This window comes from Trachypithecus francoisi, unplaced genomic scaffold (assembly GCF_009764315.1).
Source record: "Trachypithecus francoisi isolate TF-2019V2 unplaced genomic scaffold, Tfra_2.0 Lachesis_group0, whole genome shotgun sequence".
Lineage (NCBI taxonomy): Eukaryota > Metazoa > Chordata > Mammalia > Primates > Cercopithecidae > Trachypithecus > Trachypithecus francoisi.
This window is the reverse complement of record NW_022681453.1, coordinates 87,607,999-87,618,803: the sequence shown is the minus strand read 5'-3', so window position 1 is coordinate 87,618,803 and position 10,805 is coordinate 87,607,999. Positions and strand designations below refer to the sequence as shown.

General features: G+C 43.7%; 1 non-coding gene across 1 annotated transcript; it reads left to right on the top strand.

Annotated features, from left to right (window-relative positions):
• Positions 1-6,966: 6,966 nt before the first annotated feature.
• LOC117084628 lies at positions 6,967-7,070 on the top strand. Its single transcript, XR_004437551.1, has one exon. It is a non-coding gene; the product is annotated as a U6 spliceosomal RNA (small nuclear RNA).
• The last annotated feature ends 3,735 nt before the right edge of the window (positions 7,071-10,805 follow it).

Below are 10,805 nucleotides of genomic sequence, written 5' to 3'. Positions count from 1 at the left end.
GCTTCAACAATTCTGCTAAGGCAGCAATTCTCCTGCCTTAGCCTCTCGTGTAACTGAGGCTAAGTAACAGGCACCCACCACCACACCTGGCTAATTTTTGTGTTTTTAGTAGAGATGGGGTTTCACCATATTGGCCAGGCTGGTCTCAAATCCTGGACCTCAGGTGATCCACCCACCTCAGTCTCCAAAAGTGCTGGGATTATAGGCATGAGTCACTGCACCCGACCTGTAGTATTACTATTAAACATGTATCTATTAATGATATGACCCCAACAATATATTATTATAATTATTACTTTACCATTTCCTTAGCCCAATATAGCTTTGCTGTCACTAACCTCTTTGTGTAGTTATTATATTACACATACTACATTCTATGTATTATTGGCTCACCTATACATTATATACATATTTTATATGATGCATGTTAAATTAGTTAAGAAAGGAGAATGATTATACATTTAACCTGTCTGTCATAATTTCATTATTACTTTTACCTGTGCTTTTTTTTTAAAAAGTGTGGCGTTGAATAATCATCTGTGTTGATTGCTTTCAGCCTGAAGAATTTCCTTTAGTATTTCGTTAACACAGATCTGCTAACAATTTTTCACAGCTTTTGTCTATCTGGTAGTCTTTATGTTATCTTATTTTTGAAAAATACCTTGCTGGATATAGGACTTTTGGTAGACACTGTTTTGTTTTTTCCTGTGAGCATTTTGAATATGTAATCCCACTACTTTCTGCCCTTCATTGTTTCTCCTGAGAAACCATCTGTTAATCTTATTGGGATTTCCCTGTAAGTGATGACTTGTCTTTCTGTTGCTTCTTTTAGAATTTGATTCTCATTTTTTTTTTTTTTGAGACCGAGTCTCACTCTGTCACCCAGACTGGAGTGCAGTGGTGCAATCTCAGCTCACTGCAAGCTCCGCCTCCTGGATTCACACCACTCTCCCGCCTTAACCCCCCCAGTAACTGGGACTACAGGCTTGTGCCTCCACGCCTGGCTAATTTTTTGTATTTTTAATAGAGATGGGGTTTCACCGTGTTAGCCAGGATGGTCTCGATCTCCTGACCTCGTGATCTGCCTGTCTTGGCCTCCCAAGGTGCTGGGATTACAGGCGTGAGCCACTGTGCCTGGCCTAGAATTTGATTCTTATCTTTGCATTTCAGCATTTTTACTATGATGTCTTCTGGCATTTATTTGTGTTTATCCTTTTTGGAGTTTGTTGAGTTTTTGGATGTATAAGTTACTATTTTTAAATAAATTTGGAACTTTTCAGTTATTATTTTTACAAATATATTTTTCTGCCTCTTTCTCTCCCCTCTCTCTGGTATTCCTGTTATGCACATACAGTCGTGTGCTGCATAATGACATGTTGGCCAACAATGGACCACATAAATGATGGTGGTCTCATAAGATTATAATGGAGTTGAAAAATGTCTAGCACCCAGAGATATCACAGTAATTGTCATGTCATAGCACAATGAATTATTCACGTTTGTGCTGATGCTAGTGTATGCTGCACTGTCACACCTATAAACGTATAGCAATACAGGCTAGGTGCGGTGGCTCACGCTTGTAATCCCAGCGCTTTGGGAGGCCCAGCGCTGATGGAGGTGGCTCAAGAGGTCAGAAGTTCGAGACCAGACTGGCCAAGATGGTGAAACCCCCGTCTCTACTAAAAATACAAAAAAAAAAAAAAAAAAAAAAAACATTAACTGGGCGCTGTGGCAGGTGCCTGTAATCCCAGCTACTCAAGAGGCTAAGGCAGGAGAATCGCTTGAACCTGGGAGGTGGAGGTTGCAGTGAACTGAGATCATGCCACTGCACTCTAGCCTGGGGAACAGAGCAAGACTCTGTCTCAAAAATAATAATATTTTTAAAAATTAGCTGGGCATGGTGGTGGGCGCCTGTAATCCCAGCTACTTGGAAGACTGAGGCAGGAGAATCACTTGAACCCAGGAAGTGAGCTGAGATCATGCCACTCCACCCCAGCCTGGGTGACAGAGCAAGACTCTTTCTCAAAAAAAAAAAAAAACAAAAAAAAACACATGGCCAGGCGCAGTGGCTCACGCCTGTAATCCCAACACTTTGGGAGGCCGAGACGGGTGGATCACGAGGTCAGGAAATCAAGATCATCCTGGCTAACATGATGAAACCCTGTCTTTACTAAAAATACAAAAAATTAGCCAGATGTGGTGGCAGGTGCCTGTAGTCCCAGCTACTCGGGAGGCTGAGGCAGGAGAATGGCCAGAGCCAGGGAGGAGGAGCTTGCAGCAAGCTGAGATCGCACCACTGCACTCCAGCTTGGGCAACAGAGCGAGACCCTGTCTCAAAAAGAAAAAAAAATTATAGCAATACAATTATGTACAATTCATACTTGATAATAAATGACTATATTGCTAGCTTATTTATTTACCATACTATTCTTCTTTTTATTGTTGTTTTAGAGTGTACTCCCACTTATTAAAAAAATTAATTGTAATACCAGCCTCAGGCAGGTCCTTCAGGAAGTATTTCAGAAGGCATTTTTTTTTTTTATCATAGGAGATGATAACTCCATGCCTGTTATTGTCCCCGAAAACCTTCCAGTGAGAAAGTATGTGGAGATGGAAGAGAGTGATGTTGATGATCTTTATCCCATGTTGGCCCAAGCTAATCAGTGTGTTCGCGTCTTAGTTTTTTTTGTTGTTGTTGTTGTTTTTGTTTTTTTTTTTGAGATAGTCTCAAACCGTTGCCCAGGCTGGAGTGCAGTGGCACAATCTCAGCTCACTGCAACATCTGCCTCCGGGGTTCAAGCGATTCTCCTGTCTCAGCCTCCTGAATACCTGGGATTACAGGTGCCCATCACCACACCTGGCTAATTTTTTGTGTATTTTTAGTAGAGACAGGGTTTCACTATGTTGGCCAGGCTGGTCTCGACCTCCTGACCTCGTGATCCACCCACCTTGGCCTCCCAAAGTGCTAGAATTACAGGCGTGAGCCGCTGTGTTTGTTTGTTTTGAGATGGAGTCTCACTCAGCTGCCCAGGCTGGAGTGCACTGGTGCTATCTTGGCTCACTGCAACCTCCACCCCCCCCGGGCTCCAGCAATTCTCCTGCCCCAGCCTCCTGAGTAGCTGAGGCTACAGGTGCGCACCACCACACCCAGCTAATTTTTGTATTTTTAATAGAGACTGGGTTTCACCATGTTGGCCAGGATGGTCTTGATCTCTTGACCTCACGATCCGCCCACCTCAGCCTCCCAAAGTGCTGGGATTACAGACTTGAGCCACTGTGCCTGGCCTGTGTCTTAATTTTTAACCAAAAAAAGTTTAAAAAGTAAAACAAAGAAAAATATAAAATTTTAAAAATAGGAAAAAATTTGTAGAATAAGGATATAAAGAAGGAAAATATTTTTACACAGTTGTATAATGTGTTTATGTTTTACGCTAAGTGTTATTACAAAAAATTTAAACGTTTAAAACATTAGTTTATAAAGTAAAAAAAAGTGTAGTAGGCTAAGTTTATTATTGAAGAAAAGCAATTTTTAATAAATTAGTGAAAGCCTGATGTGGTGGCTCACACCTGTAATATTAGCACTTTGGGAAGCTGAGGCAGGAGGATTGCTTGAGGCCAGTAGTTCAAGATCAGCCTGGGTGATATAGTGAGACACTATCTCTATTTATTAAAAAATACATAAATAAATAAATTTAGTGAAGCCTAAATTGTGGATGTTTAAATAAGACATGCTTCTTTGCATGTCTTTAATTTTTATTGGACACTGGACATTTTAGATAATATAGTATTTATTGTAGCAACTCTTGAGTACTGGTCCCCTTTCTCCCTCTGAGGTCTGGTTATCTTTATTTGCTTGTTTATGTGTCTAGTGACTGGCTGTGTTATTTTAGTGAAGTCTGTTTCCCCTTCCACAGTCTAAGGTGCAGCACTGAGTATGCTCACAGTCAACTTGAGATGATAGTGATTTCCGGAAACCTTCTTCCCTTGTCCCTGATCACCCCCAGCTGTTAAACTCCTCTCATTGATGGCTAATTGCTCAGTTGTTTTGAATAATACTAAGGGCATAAACAAATTGCTCTACAAACTAATTCATGGAGAGTTTCTGAGATCAGTGTTTGACATTTGTTCTGATTCTGGGAGGCCTTCTTCCAGGTTTTTGTTTTGTTTTGTTTTTCAGATGGAGTCTCATTCCATGGCTCAGGCTGGAGTGCAGTGGTGCAATCTCAGCTCACTGCAACCTCTGCCTCCTGGGTTCAAGTGATTCTCCTGCCTCAACCTCCCGAGTAGCTGGGATTATAGGTGCGGGCCACCATGCCCAGCTAATTTTTGTATTTTTAGTAGAGATGGGGTTTCACCATGTTGGCCAGGCTGGCCTCGAACTCCTGACCTCAGGTGATCCACCCGCCTTGGCCACCTGCAGAGATTACAGGTATGAGCCACTGTGCCTGGCCACTTCTTCCAGTATTATTCCCTAGTTCTCTCCTACAAACAATCAGGTCAACAGTTTATCCTGTAACTTGAATTTCCTCCCAAGTACCTTTCACCTGAATCTCCATCATGCTTGGGTGTGTCCTTAGATTTATATACATTTTTTTCTTTTCTTTTTTTTTCTTGTTTGCGTTTTTTCAGTCTTTACATTTAAATATGTCCAAACAGTTTTAAAAAAAATTAAAGTGAGTCCTTTGGGAGGAGATTAGAATCTCTCTGTTTTACAGCCTGCTCCTCTCTTCAGGCAAAATATCTGAGCCAGGATTCTGGAGGTGGAGGTGGGGACAATAGCGAGTTTCTGAGTGACAGTCTTGCTTTGCAAGCTAAGCACAAGATGCAGCAGCCTGAGGTCCTCTTTGCTTTCCTCTCCTGGTGTGGAACCGCCACTTCACGGGTTTAAAGAGGTCTCAGTCCTCTCATCACACTTTGTCCAAGGTGGAACTTCCATTCTACAAGTGAGGGTTGGGTGGGGAAAAAAAAAAAACCCTTAACTATGCATACCCAGGACTTAGTCTCAGCAACAGGTAGCTGGAGGGGGCAGGATAAGAAATACTGACATCCTTGCCTGGTGCAGTGGCTCACATCTGTAATACCAACACTTTCTCTTTTTTTTTTTTTTTTTTGAGACAGTCTTGCTCTGTCGCCCAGGCTGGAGTGCAATGGCGCAATCTCAGCTCACTTCAACCTCCACGTCCTCAGTTCAAGCAATTCTCCTGCCTCAGCCTCCCAAGTAGCTGGGATTACAGGCGCCCACCACCATGCCCAGCTAATTTTTGTATTTTTACTAGAGACAGGGTTTCCCCATGTTGGCCAGACTGGCCTCAGGCCATCTGCCCTCCTCAGCCTCCTAAAGTGCTGGGATTACAGGTGTGAGTGACCTTGCCCGGCCTGTAACTCCGTGTAACACTGTGTTGCCCAGGAGTTCAGGACCAGCCTGGGCAACATAGTGAGACCCTGTCACAATAAAATAGTAAATAAAATAAAATAAATAAAATAAAATACTGACATCCCTATTCTCCTGGGAAGACAGCTCTCCACCTGGGAGCTGGTGGGAGAGGGAGCCCTGTGTTTTAGGATATAGCAGTCTGGAGTGGAGTCTTCACCTCACTGAGTTGAGATGGGAGAGGGAGGAGTGAGCTTGATTAAAATACCACAGACCCTTGCCTTTCTTAATGAGTTTTCATAGGTTGTCTTGAATAGATGTTTTTTCTTTTGCTGTTTGCCCTTAGGCTGATGATCACAGGCTTTAAATGGTTGGGGTTTGTTTTTGTTTTTTATATAATTTTTGCCAGGTACCTTGAGGAACAAGTTAGTGGAGTTCCTCATTCTTCATACCATAAGTCTATGTTATTCCAACGTATTTTAAAAATACTTTTAGGCTGGGCGTGGTGGCTCACGCCTGTAATCCCAGCACTTCGGGAGGCTGAGGCGGGCGGATCACCTGAGGTCGGTGGTTCGAGACCAGCCTGACCAACATGGAGAAACCCCCGTCTCTACTAAAAATACAAAAGTAGCTGGGCATGGTGGAGCATGCCTGTAATCCCAGCTAGTCAGGAGGCTGAGGCAGGAGAATGGCTTGAAACCGGGAGGTGGAGGTTATGGGGAGCCGAGATTGTGCCACTGCACTCCAGTCTGGGTGACAAGAGTGAAACTCCATCTCAAAAAATAGATAAGTAAAAATACAAAATAGTTTTATATTTAAAAATATAACCACAATATGATCCAGCAAACCCACTTCTGGATATACATCCAAAGGAAATAAAACCAGTATCTCAAAGAGATACCTGCATTTTCATGTTTATTGCAGCATTTTCAAGATACAGAATATCTTGACTATAGCAAAGATATATATGCTACATAGAACATATAGTGGAGACATGTTTGATGAATGGAGAAAGAAATGTGGTATATACAATGGAATATCATGCATGAACCTGAAGGATATTACACTAAGTGAAATAAGCCCGACATAGAAAGACAAATACTATATGCGTATATGTGGAATCTACAAAAGTCAATCTCAGAAGCAGAGAGTAGGCCAGTTGCGGTGGCTCACACTTATAATCCCAGCACTTTGGGAGGTGGGCAGATCATGAGGTCAGGAGTTTGAGACCAGCCTGACCAACACAGTGAAACCCCATCTCTACTAAAAATACAAAAATTACCTGGGTGTGGTGGTGGGTGCCTGTAATCCCAGCGACTCAGGAGGCTGAGGCAGGAGAATTGCTTGAACTCGGGAGGCGGAGGTTATGGTGAGCCGAGATAGTGCCATTGCACTCCAGCCTGGGTGGACAGAGCTAGACTCCCTCTCAAAAAAAAAGAAGCGGAGAGTAGAATGATGGTTGGTGGTCAGGGGCTGAAGCATGGGGGAAATGGGAGATGTTGGTCAAAGAGTACAAACTTTCAGTTGTAAGATGAATATGTTCGGGGAGCTAGTGTACAGCACAGTGACTATAGTTAATAATACTGCATTTTTTTGTGCTCGCTTTGGCAACACATATACTGAAATTGGAAGTATACAGAGATTGACATGGCCACAGAGCAAGGATGACATGCAAATTCATGAAACAGTCCACGCTTTTTTTTTTTTTTTTTTTTTGAGATGGAGTCTCGCCTTGTCGCCCAGGCTGGAGTGCAGTGGCGCGATCTCGGCTCACTGCAAGCTCCACCTCCCGGGTTCACGCCATTCTCCTGCCTCAGCCTCCCAAGTAGCTGGGACTACAGGTGCCGCCACCACACCCAGCTAATTTTTTTGTATTTTTAGTAGAGGCGGGGTTTCTCCGTGTTAGCCAGGATGGTCTCGACCTCCTGACCTCGTGATCCGCCCGCCTCGGCCTCCCAAAGTTCTAGGATTACAAGCTGAGCTACCACGCCCGGCCCCAAGCTTTTCTTTCTGAGGAAAAAAACACTGTATTTTTAATTTGAAATTTGCTAAGATAATAGATCTTAATTTTCACCACTAACCCTCTACCACCCTCCTAAATAACTGTGTGAGGCGATAGATGTGTAATTTTTGTTTTTGTTTTTGTTTTTTTTTGAGATGGAGTCTTGCTCTGTCACCCAGGCTGGAGTACAATGGTGCAACCCTGGCTCACTGCAACCTCTGCCTCCCAGATTCAAGCAATTCTCCTGCCTCAGCCTCCTGAGTAGCTGGGACCACCTGGTTGTGCCACTACGCCCGGCTAATTTTTGTATTTTTAGTAGAGACGAGGTTTCACCATGTTGGTCAGACTGGTCTTGAACTCCTGACCTCATGATCTGCACACCTCAGCCTCCCAAAGTGCTGGGATTACAGATGTAAGCCACCGCACCCGGTCTTTTTTTTTTTTAAGACAAGGTCTTGCTCTGTTACCCAGGCTAGAATGCAGTGGCAAAATCATAGTTCACCCTTACCACAAACTCTCAGGCTCAAACAATCCTTCCACCTCAGCCTCCCAAGTAGCTAGGACTACGGGTGCACCACCATACCTGGCTAAAGATGGGGTCTTGCTATGTTGCCCACACTGGTCTTGAACTCCTGGCCTCAAGTGATCCTCCCACCTCAGCCAAAGTGCTGGGATTTCAGATATGAGCCACCATGCTCAGCCATGTTTCTTATAAATAAGTACATCTTTTACATAACCTCAATACAGTCAGGAAATTTACATTACTACTTGAATATATACAAAATTTTATTTGTCAAGTTCAAGCTTCATCAATTGCTTTGCAGCAAAAGGATCTAGTTCAGGGTCATGCTTAGTTGTCACATGGTGTTAGGCACCTTTAGTCTGGTATAGTTCTTCAGTCTTTCTTTAGTGACCTTGACACTTTTGAATATTACAGGTCAGTTGCTTTGAAAAAGATCCCTCAACTTGGGATTGTTTAATGCTTCCTTATGATTAAATTTAAGTTATGTATCTTCCACAGAAATAGCAAAAGTAATGTGTTCTTCTAATCACATTCTGTGCCAAGTGGTATACAATTTTGATTTATCCTATTACTGATGCTGTTGGGAGCAGGTCCCCCAAAATCTGGTCATAAACTGGCCCCAAAACTGGCCATAAACAAAATCTCTGCAGCACTGTAACATGTTCATATTGGCCCTCACGCCTAAGCTGGAAGGTTGTGGGTTTACGGGAATGAGAGCAAGGAACACCTGGCCCGCCCAGGGCAGAAAACCACTTAAAGGCATTCTTAAGTTACAAACAGTAGCATAAGCAATCTGTGCCTTAGAAACATGCCCCTGCTGCAGTTAACTAGCCCAACCTATTCCTTTAATTCGGCCCATCCCTTCATTTCCCATAAGGGATACTTTTAGTTAATCGTATATCTATAGAAACAATGCTAATGACTGGTTTGCTGTTAATAAATACGTGGGTAAATCTCTGTTTGGGACTCTCGGCTCTGAAGGCTGAGAGACCCCCTAATTTCCCATGTCACACCTCTATATTTCTGTGTGTCTTTAATTCCTCTAGTGCTGCTGGGTTAGGGTCTCCCTTACTGAGCTGGTCTCGGCAAGTGGCGTCCATCGTGGGGGGCTCAAATCCAGGTTAAAGGGTGGCCGGAGCAACGGTTGGAACGGAAAACTAGCTGGAGGACACCCGAGTACTCTTAAGCAATCCCTGTGGTGAGTAAGAAGGGGAGCTCGGAAGCCTCGGGGTAACAGTGGGACAGGTACGGGGTCGGGTTCATTCCACCCTGGAACTTTTTCACACTGATGAGGAGGAAGAATGAGAGTACAGTGAAGTAATAGAAGAGGTTACAGAGCATGTTTATTTAGCTTCAGCTAAAGCTAAAGTGGCAAAGGAAGGAGAGGTTCATCCCTACCCTTCTGCACCCCCTCATTATTATTTTGAAGAAAAAGACCCTCCCGATCTTTCTTTTCCAGAGGTCACTGGGCAAAAAGTAGTTGCCCCAGTGACTGTTCGAGCAGTGCCTGCAGTGACCATTCTTAGTTCTATCTAGGCAGGAATTCACAAGCTAGACAAGAGGGTGATTTAGAGGCTTGGCAGTTCCCTGTTAGAATACACCCCCCAGATGAACAGGGAAATATTATAGCTACATTTGAGCCTTTTCCTTTTAAATTACTCCAAGAATTTAAACAAGTTTTAAATCAGCATGGACCAGGTTCTCCTTTTGTAATGAGGCTGTTAAAGAATGTTGCTGTTTCCAGTCGGATGATTCCTACTGACTGGGATGCTCTTACTCGAGCTTGTGTAACTCCTGCTTAGTTCTTACAATGTAAAGCTTGATGGGCAGATGAAGCTTCCATTCAGGCTGCTCGCAATGCCCAGGCCTATCCTCAAATTAATATAACTGCAGACCGACTTTTGGGGGTCGGCGGCTGGGCTGGTTTAGATGCACAAGTGGTCATGCAGGATGATGCCATAGAACCGCTTAGAGGAGTGTGCATTAGAGCTTGGGAAAAAATCACTTCAGGTGGGGAGCAATACCCTTCCTTTAGTGCTGTAAAACAGGGACCAAGAGAACCATATGTCGATTTTATAGCTTGGTTACAGAAGTCTCTTAAAAAGATGATTGCAGATTTGGCTGCTCAGGATATAGTGCTGCAGTTACTAGCTTTCGACAATGCTAATCCCGAGTGCCAGGCTGCTCTGTGACCTATCAGAGGGAAAGCACATTTAGTTGATTATACCAAGGCCTGTGATGGTATTGGAGGTAATCTGCATAAGGCTACTCTGCTAGCCCAGGCAATGGCAGGACTGAGAGTGGATACTCCGTTTCCTGGGGCTTGTTTTAACTGTGGGAAGCATGGTTATACTAAAAAGGAATGTAGAAAAAAATCAGCGAGTCAGGCCGCCAGAGATGGGAAAAAAGAAAACTGTTGAACCTGAAACATGTACAAAATGTAAAAAAGGAAAACATTGGGCTAGTCAGTGTCACTCTACGTTTGATAAAGATGGGAACCCGATTTCGGGAAACGCCATGAGGAGCCCATCCCGGGCCCCATTCTAAACCGGGGCATTTCCAGCTCAGGCCATTCCCTCATCCCTGTACAATGTCTGTCGCCCGCCACAGCCAGTAGTGCCACAGTAGATTTATGCTGCACAAACGCTGTGAGCCTTCTGCCTGGGGAACCCCCGCAAAAGGTCCCAACAGGAGTCTGAGCTCTTGCCAGCGGGACAATAGGATTGCTTTTAGGAAGGCCTAGTTTAAAAGTAGAGTGCAAATACATACAGGAGTCATTGATTCAGATTACAATGGGAAAATTCAGACTGTTATATCTACTTCTGTTCCCTGGAAAGCAGAGCCAGGAGCGTGTATAGCACAGCTTCTGATTGTGCCATATGTGGGAATGGGAAAAAGTGAAATTAAAC